The sequence below is a fragment of the Equus przewalskii genome, chromosome 12 (assembly GCF_037783145.1).
Source record: "Equus przewalskii isolate Varuska chromosome 12, EquPr2, whole genome shotgun sequence".
NCBI classification, from domain to species: Eukaryota; Metazoa; Chordata; class Mammalia; order Perissodactyla; family Equidae; genus Equus; species Equus przewalskii.
Genome location: NC_091842.1, coordinates 31,361,311 through 31,378,952, shown reverse-complemented (window position 1 = coordinate 31,378,952; position 17,642 = coordinate 31,361,311). Strand labels below are relative to the sequence as shown.

Genomic DNA, 17,642 nt, shown 5'->3' with positions numbered 1-17,642 from the left:
GCAAAGGTGATTCCCAAAGTAGGCAGAGACATCAGCATCTACAGCCAAAATTCCTTTATGCTCCAGTGGTGCATCCCAGAAAAGGAATTCCAACATCATGTCCAGTAAAACATCAGCAACGTCCATGTAGAAACTCTAGATCTAATAGCTCCTTAATTTTCTTAACCACCATGCCCAGCCCTGCAGAAACGACACCATCATCCAGTTAGGAAAGGAATGCTTAGCTTCAGAGGCTTTTAATTCTACTATGAAACTCAAAAGTGCCACCTTTCCTAAAAGGAAGCAAATCGTGAGTGCTTAGCCATTTGAGGGCTCAATTATCAGGTTCGCCCCCGCAATTAGGAAATGACACCCACTAATTGGGTAATTGTGTACCTAAGTGCCCAATTTGTATAGGCAAATTGAAGGCATGATATATACAAATCAAGCTGCATGTGTAATTTTTGTCCCATTAAACCTAACTGTCACTGCATGTCAATCACAGGGACAACAAATCACATCCACCTTTTTCCAAGTGAATCCTTTTAGCCAAAGTGACTCTTGATATTTGGGTCTCTCTAATGATACAAAATAATAATGTATAGCTCACATGATACTCAGTATTAAATATGAATCATGTCATCTTCCTGGCCAAAATGAGAGCTTCCTGAGCTGTGGATTCTTACCAATGGTTAATACTGCCTTCCTCAAAGGGGATAAGTCAGCTCTTATCGCTAAAGAAGGAGCTATCAGCCCCCAGGAAGAGGATGCCTAACAAAGGGTTACACATATCTAAAATGTTCAAAGGTTCTATTCATGGTTCTCAATAGCTGCCGTATGTCAGACCCTGTCATGCATTATCTCATTTAATCCTAGAACAGCCTTATGAAGTAGATATGGTTATTAGCCTCATTTTACAGATGAGGGAACTGAGGCACAGAGACATCAAGAGACTTGCTCAAGGTCACAGAGCTACCAAGTGGCAGAACCAGGATTTGATCCCACCTCCTTCTCTCCCACCTCCCACCTCCAACCCATCCTCAAGTTCTATGGGTTCTATCTCTTTAATTTCTTTCAGATTGAGTTATTCTCTCCATTTCCACTGCCACCAGCCTGGCTCTGGCCATCATCATCCAACAACAGTTTTCGCATTGACCTCCCTTCTACCGTACTCCAGCCAGGATGATCTTTCTATAATGCAAATCCGACTATGTCACTCTTCTTGCTAAAACCCTGCTGCCATTATGACGAAGTTCAAATTCCTTCACACAGCAAACAAATCATGTCATGAATCTTCCCACTGAACCTTGGAGAAGTCACTAGAACTCTATTCTTCAATCAGGCTGTCATCCCCTGCACACCAATGGAACTGCTCTTGTCAATGTCCCCAGTGACTCCACAACGCCAACACCATGGTCAACTCTTGTTCTCACTGCACTCAAACTTTCAGGGTCATTTGACACAGCTGATCATCCTTTCTTTGTTGGGCTTTTTCTCCGCTTTGGTTCCCAGATGCCACATCTCATATCCCCCTTGCTCACGGGCTGCTCCTTCTCTCCATTCCAGGATGCAATCCTGAATCTCTTCTCATGTCTATTTACACTTATTCCCTCAAGGAGCCCATCCAGCACTGTGGCTTTAAATCCCATCTATACAATAATGACTTTAAAATGTGATTTTTCAGCCCTAACTTCAATCCTGAACTTCAGACTCAAATTTCCAATTACCTAATTAAGTCTTTCCTTGGGTGTCTAACAGGCATCTCAGATTTAACACACCAAAAACTATTGATCTCACCATTTACCCTCAAACCTGTTCCTCTTGGAGGTGCCCCTTGCCTTCAGTCGATGGCAACTCCATCATTCTATTTGTTCAAAAGTAATCTTTGCCTCCTCTCTGTCTTGAGTCCCAAATAAAATACATCAGTTGGTCCTGTCTGTTCTACCCTCAAAATGTACGTCCTGAATCTGACGACTCTTTACTCCTTCCACTACAAGCACTGTGATCCTAGCCACCATCATTTCTCACCTGCAGTACTGACACAGCCCCTGTCTCCCTGCACTCACCCTTGCACCCTACCATCTATTCTCAGTACCACACAGCGATCTTTCCAAAACATAAATCTGATCATGTCACTCCCCTGCTCAGCATCCTCCTCTCCTCGCCCCAATGGCTTCCCTTCACACTTAGAGAACGAATCCTAAATCCTCTCCAATCACAGTTCTTCCCTTTCACTCTCTCCAGTTGCACACAAAATTGTAATTATACTTTCGCCAACCTCCTAACCACACATATTTTATGTCCTGATTAGTGGCCTTAATGTAATTCCATCCTACAATGCATTGGATTTCCCTTTTGGTCAATATTACCCATTAAATGATAATAACCACACTTGCCATTTGCTGAGTGTTTAGGGTGTGCAAACCATTTCTCTTACTTGGTCGGCTGCATTCGAGAACTTAGGAAAATTCAGTCATGTTTGGAATTGCTCCACTGGGCTCAGCATGATGCTCAGGTTTATTTTCCTTTGGCCAAATGTGATGCCTGTGGTCAGTACTGGGCTCACAGTGACAAAAAAGCAGCCATTGCTGTATTGATTTTGTCTCAGTTGGCACTAATATCTCCCAGACTCCTGAGGACTTAGTGCACCCTACCATGTGACCTTTAGCAGAGACCAAAGCCCAGTTCGCAGGTGGTGATAAACAGATGTTGTCTTACTAAAGCTCCTTGCTGCTCTGCATCCTAATTTGAGCCAAGTCGTACGACTGGAACGAGGCTTCCACATTGACTTGAATTCACTAGAAAGGCCCAGCTAGTCAACTCCCTAACGAGGGCCTTTCTCCCTTCACTTGTGGAATCAGGAATGTGTTCCATGCTCCTCTTTACTCACAGAACCTCTTCTTTACCAACAGAACCCATATTTTGTCCAGGATGGCTGACAAACATCTTTCCCAGAGTCCCTTGCAGTTAGGAATGAGCACATGACCCGGTTCTGGCCAATGAGACATAAGTAGAAGTCTACTGGGTGGGGCTTCTAAAAGCTATCATTTTCTTTATAAATTTGGAATTGATTCGTTGACTGTTGCTCTCCATTTTCTTTCTTGCTGGAAGGAGGTCACAATGCCTGAACACAGAAGAGCTATCTTGTGTCCATTTTGACAGCGATGTATGCAAAGAAGGCTGGGTGAAGAATAAACACAGAAGGAGCCCAGGTCCCTGATAACATCTCTGCATCCCCACGCCAGCTCTGGACTTCCTGCAACTCTCCAAACTTTTCATTCCATGAAGAAAATAAACCTTTCCCTTATTTAAGCCACTGTATTTATGTAACTTGTTCCATGAAACTGAATATAAATCTTATCTGATATTTTTTATTACTATCCCTCTTAACCATCTATTTCTCGGGATCACGTTATTAGACAAAAAACATGAAAGGTAATGTCATCTTCCTCAGTGAGCTACCCTGCCCCACCCCTACAAATCAAATTGCCTTTGCACCATTTTCCTTGCCTACTATGCCACAGAGAGTGCCTATTATGTGCAGACATTGTTAAAGGATTAAGTTTTCACTGGTGACCAAAATTCCCCCGTGTACCCTTACCTTAGTTTTTATATGAATCTAGATGCTAATATAGTCTTTAATAATCTACACTAGTCTTTCTTAAGTCATACATTCTTCCTCCTCCTCCTGCCTCCATAATAAACACCTATAAGTTGACCTCCTCCAGACCTGGAAATGTCAGGCCAATTTTATATCACTGCTCAAGATTTCCATGCAGTCTTTTGTACTCTCCCAAAGTTAAGGAAGGACAGTATGAGGCTAGATGTGGCTCCCTTAAAGTTTAAAGTATTTGGTAATAAGAGGTCAGGTTAGATGATTTCTAAAGTTCCTTAAGGATCTGAAATTCAGAGTTCTACATAATTCTCTCCCTTCTCCAAAAGCCCTTCACCTTCCACCCACAGACACACTTCCCATTAAGGGAAAATCTTGGGCCACATAGAAATGCCATATTGTTTTGAATCCATTTGTGAGACCAAGATTAGTCTGGTCACCTTCTTTCCCATCAGACACCAAACCCTTTTTAACATAAGTGAATAATTGAAATAAAATGCAATATTGGTGCTTTTGACTCTCCCAAAACAAAGATTCCATCCCTTTCTCTCTCCAGAAAAAAAACAAAAACCAAAAAATATTCTGCATATCTAAGCCACAGAAATTATTCTACGAATTACATCCCTGACAGCCTGGGGATGCCTATGTGTGAAGCATCAGCCAAGAAATCTTTCAGTCAGCTCCCTGTGTCTGGGCATAGATGCTCCTAGGAAATGGGGCAACTAAACCTTTGGCTTGGAAGGAGTTTTTTTTTTTTCCCCTCAAAGAAGTCTTTGAGGAAGGAACAATGAAATCTCAACGAGTAACTTGACTCTGCACTCAATACATGGCATTTCTCAACCTCAGCACTACTGACATTTTGGGCTGGACAATCATTTGTTGTGAGAGGCTGTCCTCTGCATTGCAGGATGTTTAGTAGAATTCCTGGCACCCCGAATCACATCTCCCTCACACCCATCACCATTCACGGGGACAACTGGTCACCTTGCGGAGGGAAATCAGCTCAACCCTCACCACACGTAAAAAAATAATGGACATGCAATTGCATCACTAGAGACAAAAATGCATGTGTTTGTATTTATTATTTTCATTAGAAACAACTCCTTAGGGCAGAAACCGTCCACGTTCCTTCTCTGATGCTGCACTCGGTTGATTTCCTCCTGGTTTGTGGCAGCTCCTCCTCCATCTTCTTAGCCATCTCTTCCTCTTCTTCTTACCCCACTTATCAAGTTGCTCAAGTCACAGACTCACGACCTCATCTTTTCTCTCTCTTCACCCACGGCTTTAAATACCACCTTGACCCTGACGACTCCAACATTTCCTATCTGGTCTAGACTTCCACTCTGAATTCCAGATTTGTAGATCCATCTATTTACTTGACATCTTCCCTTGGATGTCTCCCAACATCTTACATTTAACAAATTTAAGAAAAATCTCTTGCTTTTTCTCCCCCAAATTGTTTCAAATCCAGTCTTTCCCCATTTAAGAAAACACCACCAACATCCCTGAAGCTATCCAACTCCTAAACCTAGGAGTCATCCTTAAGTGTCCTGTCCTTCCTTCCCTTCTCCCCAATCTAATCTATTAGCACATTCTAAATCTACAGCTTCTCTCTATCTCTCTCTGCTGCTACTACTGCCCCAGACTTGGGGCTACACTCCAGGAAGCATCGTTTACATTGCTGCACAAGTGAATGGTACCTCCCAGAGTTGTGCAATGATTAATTTACAGGACATTAGCAACCGATTACAGGACATTCGTGCTGATTCCCTAGTCCAAGCCAGAATAAATGCAACAACTTCCTAACAGGTTCCCTGCTTCCACTCTGTCCCTAACAACTCATTCTCCACCCAACAAACAAGAGTGACCTTTTTTAAAGATGTGTGTCAAATCATATCACTCTCCATCTTAAAACCATTCAATGGTGTCTCACTGCTCTTGACATAAAATCTGCACTCCTCTCCTTGACTCCAGGGTTTGCCTGATCTGGCTCCTCTAAATCTCTCCAATCTTATCTCTTGACCTCTCTGCTCCACCCTAGCAAATTTTCTTTCAGTTACCCAAATATCACAAATTCTGTCCAGCCCCAGGACCTTTGCACATGCTGCTCTCATTACCTGGAATACTCCTCCAAGCCCCCACCATCAATATGCTTCACATGACTGAACCATCTCATTTCTCAGTCTCAGTTTAAGGTGACCTGACCCACCATTATAAATCAGGTGCTTCCCTTTTTTATAATTTACCACAGCACACTATTTCCCTCATAAAACTCTTCACATTTTAACCAAATAACATCACCCGTTTTGTTCAGAACTACATTCCCTGCACTTAGTACAGTACAGGGTCATATTAGATACAGTAAATGCTTCTTAAGTTAAATGGATACATGAACCCCACCACTAAGAGACAATCATTGTTAATACTTCGGTGTATGCCATTTCTAGATCTTAGTCATATTTAACTGTAATAATCTTGTTCCTTCATTAACTCTGGGACTAAAGACCTAGTAAAAATAAAAGTACATGGACACTTAAAAAGTACATATGAGAGGGCAGCCTTGTGGCTGTGTAGCTAAAGTTTCACATGCTCCACTTCAGTGGCCTGGGGTTCGCGGGTCTGGATCCCGGGTGTGGACCTGCTCCACCCATCAGCCATGCTATGGAGGCATCCCACATACAAAGTAGAGGAAGACTGGCACAGATGTTAGCTCAGGGCTAATCTTCCTCAAGCAAAAAAAGAGGAGGACTGGCAACGGATGTTAGCTCAGCGCAAATCTTCCTCACCAAAAAAAAAAAAGTACATATTATTCAAGTATCAGCTCAGACATCATCTCCCTAGAGAGGACCCCTCAGCCCCACCAATCAAAGGAGGGCTTATCCTCAGTCACTACTATATCACCTTGCTTTGGTTTCTTCCTGGCATCATCACCAGCTGAAGCATCTTTTATTTGTGTGTTTGCCTACCTGTCTCCCCTGACTAAAATGTAAAGCTTCGTGAAGACAGGGATCAAGTTTATCTTGTTTAATGCTGGATTCCCAATGCCTTAACACTCCCTGGCTAAACGCAGGAACTATTCCATAAATGTTTGTTGAAAGGTGAATAAATGCCTGACGTTTCTCTGCCCAGAAAGCATCTGAGCCGGATGCGAACTGTCAGCCGAATTTAAGGAGGAGACCTCTAATGGCACTTAGCATTTCAAGGCCATCACCAGCCACACAGAGGCACTGACACTCTAAAGATGGGCTCTGTCCAAAGCTGTCCCAGGCACTTGACTCTAGCCCTTGCAGAATGCAGAGTGACATCGGGACTGACGCAGGATGAAGGCTTGGCCTTTTGGTCTGAAAATGGGGCTCCATGTCTCATCTGTCGAGGACGGCAGCTCCTGGCTCCTCCATCTGCTAATCGGACTGACAGCAAACTTCAGCCAGAGTCAGTGTGTTGATGCTGTGGTGCCAAGACCACACGACTTACAAAAGAAGGAGCTGCCAAGGGGAGCAGCAGAGCAAGAGAAAAAGGCCAAGACTGTTCATCTTGAGTCAGAGGGAGGGCAGGGAGATGAAAGAAGATTCCAGAAAATGCAAATACCAAACACAATATGTTCCAGATTTTCCTTTTTCTTATTCTAATGCTTGGCAGTGTGGCTCATTTCCCCAGCCTAACTAGGGGTAAAAAAAAAAAAAAAAAAAATGATGCTTCATTGTTTCAAGTGATGAAGGTGCAAACCAGACATCACAGACTGGTGACTCCTGGGGGAAGTCCAACACATGGATATGTTGTGTTTGGCCTGCACGGCATTTTTTAAAAAGTTGAATTACTTGCCAAAATTTTTAAATTGGAAAATATCATATTAAAAAAAAACCTAATTTCTAGCTTCCCTTCAAAAATTACAAGGTCTGGCACCAACAAACCAATATTCTCTTATGCCAACATCAGCCGGACCTGAATGGGCCCCGTGGGTTTTGGACAAGTTATGTGTCTCCAGCTCCCTTATTTCCTACCCGGCTCCATTCACTTATTTATAACCCCTTCTCAGGCCCTGAAGGCATTTGAATTTGAATCGCTGCTTCTCAAAGGAGAAGATTCCTTATTCTCCTGTCCTCGGATTTCCAAAGAAGAGAGTGTCTACCAAAATGTCCACCCTCTTGGGGAGGCCCCCAAAGAGATAGTTTCAACCTCTAACTTTTCCTTGCTCCTCCCTACAAAACAAGAGTAACTAATCTGATTGGCCAGATTCCTGAGGATTTGCCTTCCAATGGGTGGACTCAGTTTGCCTCAAAAGCAAGGAAAAGGCTCCAGTCAGTCTCTTATTCAATGGCCTCCGCAGATCTCTATGGTAAGAAAGCCAAGATTCCTCTCTGCTGCCTAGCAGTCAGAATCCTCGGATCAGGCCCCAGGGTCCTCTCTGGCCTCCTCCTGTGAAGACTTGGAGACGCTGAAGCAGACAGGGCTCCTCCACTGAACTGACTGAGTGAGAATATTCAGAAGCTGTCTTGCTGCCCAATGCTGTCAGTGGATGGCTTGAGATCTAGATATTGAAGGTAACAGAAGACATCAGATCCAAGCTGTGTTTGCAAGTCTGATTTTACCAGGGAACCCCACTCTTGGGGATTTCAGAGGCCTTAGTAATAAATATGATACTTCATTTCTCTACCTAGCTCCCCTCCGATTAGAACCAAGCCGGTAGCAGGGAGCAAGATTCAGATTCTCTATCCTCCAGTAGGTCTCAAAATAGGTTTCTTAGTGAGGTTGGGGGCTTCTTAAAGCCACAAATAAATATGGCGCATCTTCCTGAAGCATTCCCTTTACTCAAATATTCGGGAATTATATTTTCAAATTTTCGAGCTCTTAAAAGGTTCTGTCACAGGAACACCTAAGAACAATTATCAAAATATCATTTTTCAAGGTTAACCAATCTCATGGAGTTTTTCCCATTTGAAATTATAAAGCATATAATTTTATATGCAGGGAAGCAATTGGACAATTACGGTATATTCTGAAGATGCATTAAAGTGAATAGGGGTCCAAGTGGGAGCAAAGATTATGATAACGTTACTGGTTTCAGCATGGCCAGTGGTGTCCAAAAGAGTTGATGAGCTTGGGCAAGGATTTCTCTGAGTGATTCTGAGGATCTTTGCACACCTAGATTTTTAAGGAGGTTTCCACTGTATGCACCAGTTTTTCTACCATTTAATTATCCAGAAAATCCACAGCTCTTCAACACTTCAGATTCCTGCCACAATTTTGCTTAATATTTTACCTCCTCAGCTTTCATACATTTCCCACAATAGTGAGATCCTTCCTGATAACACAAATGTACCAAAACTTACTTTTTTGTCTGTTTGATTGATTTTAGTGTCACTCCTCATTTACCTTCTTACAGAATAATAACTTATAAATTATATTGTCAACTTGAAATGTGCCTTAGGGCTTAAAAACAGAAGCTTGAAGACTAAGCATGAAACCAGTGAAAACAAGCACAGTGATGAGAGAAATTTAAAATAGGCTTCTACCATTTAATTATCTCTTTCCACAAAAGGTTGACAGCAAAAACAAACACAGTCCTCCTTGTCAAAACTCCTGAGGCGGCGGTAGCTTACAATTATAAACCTAGACAATATGGATTGTAGCCAAATGCCTCCTTAAAATGAGGGGTTTTAGATGAGCACCACCAATTCCTAGATTTTGGTCTCTAAATACCATCCCCTGCACAAAAGAACCCAGGCTTTTTGCAGAAATAGCTGACTTGAATTCTAGGGCATGAAACGTATAAGATATGCCTGGGATGTTTTATACCAGAAAGAAAGAAAGCTATCAGAATTTAACAGGATCAATTCAAGAGGATCCAGAGGCTAGCCCAGTGTGAAGGGGCTCCTATTGGTCTAAGATGCTTTATTCACACAAAAGGGGATTATTGTGCCAGTTATTTATCTATTACCTCTCAACTCTAAAAGTCCATCCTTTTGTATTCTATATGTGATGCTAATTGGCACGCTGCAAACAAAATTTCACAGAGTCCCTTGCCAGCTGGCTTCCCATTAGGTTTTGCATATAAGAGATAGTAGATGAGGAAGGGATAAGAGAGTTTCCTTCTGTTTTCCTTCTGCTATCAGGATCCTTCCAGCTTCAATCTTCAGTTTCTTTCAACACTCCCAACACCAGCCCTGCAGCCCTTCCTGCCTGAGCTTCTAGACCCTGGGAATCCCACCTCTGACTTTTCAGCTCCTCAGGGATGAAACCAGATCCCCAACCCACAGATAAATGAAAAATGTCCACTAATGGTCTGGTCATTTTATTTGTCTTTACTTTCTCTAATTATAATGCTATTGTCTTATAGGTCTTTAATTATATTAGGTGTTAATTTATATTGTTCTTGATCATAAAACAACTGTACAGAATTTTTCCACAACATTTGCTTATATGTTATTATATATTTTTTTATCAAACATGATACATGATAACCCATGGGGAAAAAAAAGTTTGCATTTGGAGATCCACGGCTTCATTTTTATAATCACACACCTTGAAGACATCCGCAACGACTACATTATTCGTTAATAACAGTTGGTCCTAAGCAGCTTGCCCCTTGGTCTTCTCATTGCTCAATGGGGTGATGTTTTTAAAAAGTGACACCATTTTAAGTGGTTTAAATATTGGCTTTTTAATAAAACTAGACAATATCTTGAGAACTTATTCGCTAACACAGCTATCTACTGAAGGAAATTGTTAGTTAGAGTTTCCAAACTCCGCACCGTAGTATGTTTCTTCTTGGAGATTAAGAAGGCATAAAGATAAGGCAAAATCTGGAAAAAGTGAATGAATTCCTTTCTCAATGTCAGGGAGAGGTGTATGGAGTTGTTTTGTTGAGCTGTTTCTTTCTGAGCCTGAACAATTTCAGCAATAACTGTAAAGCCAAACTAGGGCCACCTTGAGCACCCATGAGAGGTCACTGCACCAGAAAGGATGGCAAGAGTTGGAGGAAGAGGGTTTATCATGGAGATTATGAGTTGTCTGTGACGCTTAGTTCATTTGTATGTGATAAAAAGTATAGCCTTAGTGGTTTTAAAGATCGTCAGTCTCTTCCTTCACTGCAAAAGTCCTACGATGAGTATGTCCTGGGACCATTCTGTGGTTCAGACCTTTCTATGGACTGTGTGACCCCAAAAATGTGACTTCTCCACTAGAAGGTACACTTGTCAAAACTGCCACCAGAGCCAGGCTGCACGGCGCCACTTCTCTGGCAGCTTCTGTGGGCTTCTAGCCCCTGTGGTTAATCTGACGTGCCTCTCCAATCAGTGAATAAACCATTCTGCTTCTGTACACGTGTCCTGAACCGTTACATCAAGGCAGGGAAGACAGAGGGTCTGGGTACTAAATATTTCTCCAGTCTCAACTCTCTTCAAATCAGCTCATTAAATAAGAAAGAGTGGTCTCAGATTTGCAAAACCAATCATAAAAGTCTTCAGCATCTTCACATTGTACTTTAAGCAAAATCCAGGTGTCTGACCACAGCCTAGGGGGCCTTGAGGATCTGATCTCAATTCAGTCTTATCTCACTCTCCATGCTCCTGCCATGCTGGTCCCCTCTTTCTTCCCTGGAGGGATAAGCTCTTTCCCAACACAGATTTTTGACACATTCTCTTTCCCCTGCTTGAAAATCTCTTTCCCACTTCTTTGCAGGCTGGCTCCTTCTCATCCATCGAGTCTCTAAAAAAACCCACGTCCTCGGGAAATATCGCCTGACCACTGCATCAACAGTGCCCCATCTGTGTTCTATCACAGCATCGTGTACTTTTCTAGAACACTATTCATAGTTTGTGATTCTACATTTAGGAAAATGATTTGATTAATGTCCATCTTCCCTGATAGATGGTAATCTCCGTAAGAGTAGGGGCTGTGAATTTCTAGCCTAGGCATTGGCAAATTTTTTCTGTATGGGATCAAATAATAAATATTTTAGGCTTTGCAGGCTATACAGTGTCTGCCACAATGGCTCGACTCTACTTCCATAGTGCAAAAACCAGTCATGGACCATTCATAAGTTAATGAGTGTGGCTGTGTTCTAATAAAACCTATTTACAAGATCATGTGACAGGCGGGATTTGGCCCACTGGCTGTAGCTTTCTGACCACTAGTGTAGACCATTGTCAGATCCTCAGAGTCTTGCACAACACCTGTCACACAGCAAGTGAACCAAATAGTCACTGGGTGAACCAATAAATGCATGAATGACCTCACAGTCAGTTTAGGCTAATGTTTGGATGAGGTTGGGCTGCCAAGTTGGAATTTTTCTCCATACTGGACTCAAAGTCCTTCCTCTAGTCAATTTTGCTCCTTTCTCTTCTTCAACAGTTCCCAGCCTGACTTTCATTTACTATTTGACAAGCCACTCTCCCTCCTTGAGCTTCACTAAATCTCATCTCAGAACTGTTCTTTTATTGTACAATAACGTCTGTGATTCATCTTTCATTGACTTGGACTGCACACGAGCATTTTACTCTTCTCTCTTCTACGCTACCATACTCAGGAGTTAGCTGAATACCATGTTTCCAGTAAAAAGAAAGAAAATACCGAAGGATTGCGATTTCTGTATATGAAAATTGGCACATCCTTTTTGGATGGCAATTTGCCAGTATCTACTGAAATTGTAAATTATGTCTCCCCTCAACACTTTCTTGAGACTTTCTCCATAACTCTCTTGTATCTGTATCATGATTCTAGAATCTGACGTAGTGTCACGAGAGAGGGTAGACCTCCTCTGTGATTGGCCACCTATCCACACAGACAACCAGTGACTTCCCCATTGTCTTACCCTCGGTTAACTTGCTCTCTGCTGCCTCCAAGCCAGGCTTATATAGGGCTCTTGTAAGAATGATTGTAGCCCTTTGTGGTAGGCAGCTTTTGACATGGCCCCCAATGGTCCCCACCTCCTAGACCCCACCTCCTAGACCCCACTAGGATTATACAAGGGTATTCACACCCTTGTATAATCCTCTCCCCTCGAGTGTTGACTCAACCTAGTGACTTGCTCTAATAAATAAAATGTGGCAAAAGTGATAGGATGTCACTTGCAAGATTTGATTACAAAAGACTGACTTCTGTCTTGCTAGCAGTCTCTCTCTGGGGATGGAGGGAGCTCCACTATCTCCTCGCATGGCTAAGATACTTTTCTCTATACCTATGAATCTCCTTCTCCCTGCCTCAAACATCCTCCACCACAAGTCTAAATTCTCCACGACTTAGACTTTTTGAAAACAAAACCCAGGAAGACTTGCTGATGACTCCCGTTTTGTGTGCTGCCACATCCGTCCCATGAGGCAGTGGAGTCCAGGGCTACCCGCCAACCTGGATTGGAGAGGAGCAACTTCATATGCTTAATGTTATCCAAAGGTGGCGATGCTTTTTATCTTAGATGTCTAACATTACTTCAACACTGCTTTTCAAGTAAGTAAATAAGCTACCCCCAGTCATCTCAATGGTGTTCCTCGCTCTTGAGGTCAGCGTCTCATGAAATGTTCTTTTTTTTATCATTTATTTCTTCTTGTTATTTATGGGGGGAGGAGGGGTGGAATACCAGATCTGCAAGATGCTCTTAAAAAGAGTTTCTGTGCTCTAATAAGTTTAGAAGATACTGTGTTCTAAATGTCCCTCTTGGAGATCCATTCTATATATAGGGAGATGCAAGACTTTTTTAAGGCTTCCAAGAAAGAAACCAGTTTGTTTTTCTAACCTAAAATTTCTAAAATTCATTTAAACGTAGAGCCTTCTCTTTTCTTTATACCTATTAACCTAATCTATAACCTCCTGTGAAAAGCGCTTTTAAAAACAAAACTATGTGTGGGTTCCCAAACCTACCATACTATTTCACCACTCCTTGCCTTTTCTTTTCTCTTTTTTTATTTTATTGAAGTCACATTGGTTTACAACATTGTGTAATTTCAGGTGTACATCGTTATATTTTGGCTTCTGTACAGACTGCATTGTGTTCACCGCCAGTAGTCTAGTTTTTATCTGTCACCATACATACGTGCCCCTTTACCCTTTTCTCCCTCCCACCATCCCCTTCCCCTCTGGTAACCACTAATTGGTTCTCCTTACCCATGAGTTCGTTTATCTTCCACATATGAGTGAAATCACGCCATGTTTGTCTTTCTCTGTCTGACTTATTCTGCTTAGCATAATACCCTCAAGGTCCATCCATGTTGTCACAAATGGCACGATTTCTTCTTTTTATGGTTGAGTGGTATTCCATTGTATAAATACACATCTTCTTTATCCATTCATCCACTGACGGGCACTTGTGTTGCTCCCAAGTCTTGGCTATTGTAAATAATGCTATAGTGTGTGATCCAGCTATATAATTTCTGGGTATTTATCCAAAGAACATAAAAACACTAATTCGAAAACATATATGCACCCCTACGTCCATGCCTTTTTTTATAATGTTCTCTGCTCCTGAAGTGTCCTTCTCCTACCAGTAAACTCTGGGTTACAAGTTCAAAGCTCCTCCATGGCTTCAAACACACACTGCATGAGTTGAGCACAGCCCTCCTCCAGGCCTTGAGTATGATTCCAGGGCTGCATTTCTCATACTTTATTAAGGCATACGTAGCATGCTGACCTCGCTTCGTAGCCTAGAGGCCACACAGATCTGGGCCATGTCTTGTTCCATATCCCAGCATCTAGCACAGTCTTGTCACGATGCTGAGAACTTAACTCAGTTTATCTCAGTTGGTCCCCACAGCCAGCCCATGGCCATCTCTATCCTATGCAAGAAAGCTGAGGCCAGTAAGTGTTGGAGCTAAGATTCTAACCCAGTCTACTGACAGCCAAGATTTGCATCCCTATCCAGCAAGCTATATTCAGCGAGGGTTTGGGACAAAATCAAAAAACTATGACTTAAAATCAAACGGACAGCCCTTAGCAGAAAAACGCCATAGGCTTCATTGTTAAAATAGAGAGCCTTCCTTTTGGACACTATGAGTTTGGAAACACAGCGTGACTTCTGAGACTTTACAGCTGCTTTCTAGATTTTTCCACCTCAGAGCTAATCCCAAACAGAAAAAGAACCAGCGTCATCGGTTCTGAATGCGCGCTCGTGTGCATCCCAGAGTGGCGATGGTCACGGACCACAAAGCAAATCCTTCTAATGCTATGTGACTCGGGGCTGGGGGATTTGTCTGTCAGCCTCAGCCCCTCATTGTCCCTCTTTGCCTCCCTTGTCAAAGCCATTTGACAGCCAGAGCAGCTGAGACATTGTCTTTCTCTTTGGATTTGTCTCCTTCATGCTTCATATCCCCTCACTGGGCCCTCATTGGCTGTCCATTCCGTGCGGCCCATCAGGCTTGGTCTGAAATGGGTTTTATGTCTTGTGTTTATCTGAGGTTCTCGTTACTTGAGTCTCTCCCGCTTGCACTTAAGAGTTTATCATATTTCCCATTTGGCTGCCTTCACAGCTGTCATCCATCTTGCTCCAGCAAACACACAGCAGTATTCGCCACCTTCCCACTCCTGGTCTCTCACGGAGTTTAACCTTCATGGCTGTCTTGTTCCTAATACGTGTCATTTACTTCGGACCTATTTAGCAAGACACAAGTTTTCTTCTTGTTTTATTTGGGATTTTTGTCCCTCCTCAACAATTTGCTTCGTTCTCTTCCTTTCTCATTTTCCCAAAGATCTCATTCCCCGTGTTTACGGAGATGGCTTTGCTAAATGTCTTTTGGACTCCCTGTGCCTCTGTGGTTTTCTTTGAATCACAAAGTGCCTGATTAGGAAGGCTAACCATGCCCATTAAACTTTAGGGAGGATCGCCTCTTCTCATGAGAGCACCTTAAAATAACAGAATGAGCATCTGTGTTAGGGTCTCAGCATTCTGGTTGGAATGCCGGCTCCACCAGTTACTGCTTCTTAATCTTGCTGAGCTCCAGGATTCTCACACAGAAAACAGGAACAATGATAAATTCCGGGGAGAAATGAGATCAGTGTTATAAAGCAGAGTGCCTGGAACATGTAGGTAGAATAACATGAAAAATCAGTTTGCTTCATCAAGAATGTGGCAAAAAAAAAACCCAGATCTATCCATCAACATAACAGTATTGATAATAACATCTGTTGAGTGTGTACTGAGTGTCAGTGTTCTAAGCACTTCACATAGATTAACTCAATTTATCTTCATAACAACCCTATAAGTAGATACATCCTATAGGTCCATTTTATAGATGAGGAAACGAGACACAGAGCAAGTGTAATAACTTACCCAAGGTTACATAGCTGGTATGTGACTGAGTCCGGATGCAAAAAGCTGTCTGAGTTAAGAGCCATCACTCTTAGTCACTCTGCTATTTTCCTTCATCCACTCTCCGGCCAGAGGTGGCTCTCGACTTGGCAAGCCTCCCAGCAAACATTGGCAAGCTGCCACTTTTGTCTTTTTACATCACTGGATTCAAGTGCTCTGCCATTGTTAGAACATTCATCCCCATCACAGGCACGTTGGCAACCATTAGAAGCCTATTATCAAATTCTTATTAATTCATTATGGGATTTTTAAAAACTATATTGCTTAAATTAACCACATCAACCCTTACTCCTTCAGTCTCTGAGCTCTGTCTGCTGGCTGAAATAATAAGCCATGTGATCAGGACAATGAACACTACTACTTATGGTGTGGAATTTCTCCCAGTCTGAAGGATCAATATCATTCAGTCATGCCCAGTCTTGAGTTAATGCAATTAAGTCATGCTTTGCATGTTTTAAGCTTTCACATAGATTCTACTGGGGGTTATTTGTTCTCAGTAAATATTTTTCAATATCCAAATTCACAAGTCCTATAGATAAAGTTCTCTGAAACAGAGTACCTCGCCCGTATTAATCAAGATTCTTTGGTCGCAAGTGACAGAAACTCAGCAAGAACTAACTTAGGCCAAAGCAGAGGAGGGAAAGACTGACCATACCAAAAGTTGGTGAGGATGTGGAGCAACTGGAACCCTCATCAATAAATGGTACACCATTACTGAAAGCAGGAAAGCTTCTGGCAGTTTCTCTAAAAGTTAAGCATATACTTATGATACAAGCTCATTTTTCCACTTCTGAGTATTTACCCAAGAGAAGTATAAGCGTATGTCCAAAGACTTGAACTCAAATATTCATAGCATGATCACTCATAATAGTCAAAAACTGAAAAGAAAATGTCCATCAACAGATAAATGGATAAACAATGGAATATTTACTCAGCAAGAAAAAAAGAATGAACTATTAATACATGCAACTCCATGAAAGGATCCCCAAATAATCATGCTGAGTGAAAGAATCTAGACCAAAAAAAAAGAGTACATACTGTATGACTGCATTTACATAAAATTCTAGAAAATATACACTAACCTATAGTGACATGAGCAGATCAGTGGTTGCCTGAGGTTGGGGGTAAAGGGAAGGATTACAAAGATGCTTGAGGAAACTTTGGAGTGTGATGGATATGTTCATTATCTTGATTGCGGTGATGACTTGATGGGTGTATATATATGTATCCATTCACCAAATAGTACAATTAAAATATGTACAGGTTATTATATGTAAATTAAAGCTGGGGGAAAAAACAATGCAGATCACAGAACCATACACTTTATTTCAAAGAGCAGGCAAAATCAGTGATAAGTAGAACCAGAGATTCTAAAACCAACATACTTTCTCAACTCTCCTCTCACATCTGGGTGTCCCTACAAGCTGGCTTCCAACTTACTGCACACAATGGATGGCAGCTTTGCGATAACCTAGAGCTCAGTTATCAAAGAAGAAAAATGTCTTCCCTTTCCCAGCTCTAATTTGAAAAAGGCCAAAGAAAGACTCTGAATGGTCAGCTCTTGTCATGTGCTCATCCCTCAGACCAATCACTGGGGCCAGCGGAAGGAGAGAGATGGTTGGCCCAGTTTGAGACATCACTCACCCCTGGAGTCAGGAGTTGGGTCTGTTTCCAGAAGGGATCAAGGCTTGAGCACAGCCAAGAAAAGGAATCATTGAGAGTCAAGAAGATATTCCAACTTTTATTTATTCCATC

At 42.1% G+C, this 17,642-nt stretch overlaps 1 long non-coding RNA gene across 1 annotated transcript in view; it reads right to left on the bottom strand.

Moving 5' to 3' along the window:
• The window catches only part of LOC139074757 (uncharacterized), a 93,765-nt gene that overhangs the window by 44,143 nt on the left and 31,980 nt on the right, over positions 1 to 17,642 (bottom strand). The window lies entirely within an intron of this gene.